Raw genomic sequence first — 794 nt, forward strand, 5'->3', positions numbered from 1 at the left:
GTGGAGGGAATGTGGGAGAGTTCGCAGGTGCTGACTAAGAAGCCCCAGGATGCTATAAGTAGAACCCAAAGGCCATTTTGGTGGGGGTCCAGAAGACCAGAATGCTGAGATAAGTTCAGACAGTGGCAGCCTGGCTCATGAAGTTTCAAAGGGAAAAAGGCCTCCATTGAGAATGAGACTAGAGGCCGTTTATGCTATATTATGGAGAAGAATCGGGCTTTATTCAGCCTTGAGTAAGGCTAAGTTCAAGAACAAGGGACCAGGTTGTTTGGTGGAGGAGATTTCAAGACAATATAACAACAGGTTGTGACATGGTTATTGCTTAGTGCTCTTAGTCAGAATTACAATAAGACAGAGCAGAAGAATCTGAAAAATGTACCGTTGATGGAGGAGGGAACATGGGTGGCCTTAAAACTGCAGACAAGGTCTATGGCCATACCACCCTGAATGTGCCCGATCTCATTTGGTCTCGGAAGCTAAGCAGGGTCCGGCCTGGTTAGTACGTGGATGGGAGACCACCTGGGAATACCCCGTGCTATTAAAAAAAAAAAAAAAAAAAAAAAAAAGCCGGGGGTGGTGGCGCAAGGCAGAGCCAGGTGGATCTCTGTGAGTTCGAGGCCAGCCTGGTCTACAGAGCAAGATCCAGCACAGGCACCAAAACTACACAGAGAAACCCTGCCTCAAAAAAAACAAACAAAAAAAAACAAAAAACCAAAACAAAAAAAACCAAAACTGCAAACAAGAAGGTTCAAACAAAGCAGTTGCAATCATTAAAAGGATTCGAGTCAATAAAG

At 44.8% G+C, this 794-nt stretch overlaps 1 pseudogene; it reads left to right on the forward strand.

Annotated features, from left to right (window-relative positions):
- The first annotated feature begins 425 nt into the window (after nt 1-425).
- Nucleotides 426-544, forward strand: LOC131907606 (5S ribosomal RNA; annotated as a pseudogene).
- The last annotated feature ends 250 nt before the right edge of the window (nt 545-794 follow it).

Source organism: Peromyscus eremicus, chromosome 3, assembly GCF_949786415.1.
Source record: "Peromyscus eremicus chromosome 3, PerEre_H2_v1, whole genome shotgun sequence".
NCBI classification, from domain to species: Eukaryota; Metazoa; Chordata; class Mammalia; order Rodentia; family Cricetidae; genus Peromyscus; species Peromyscus eremicus.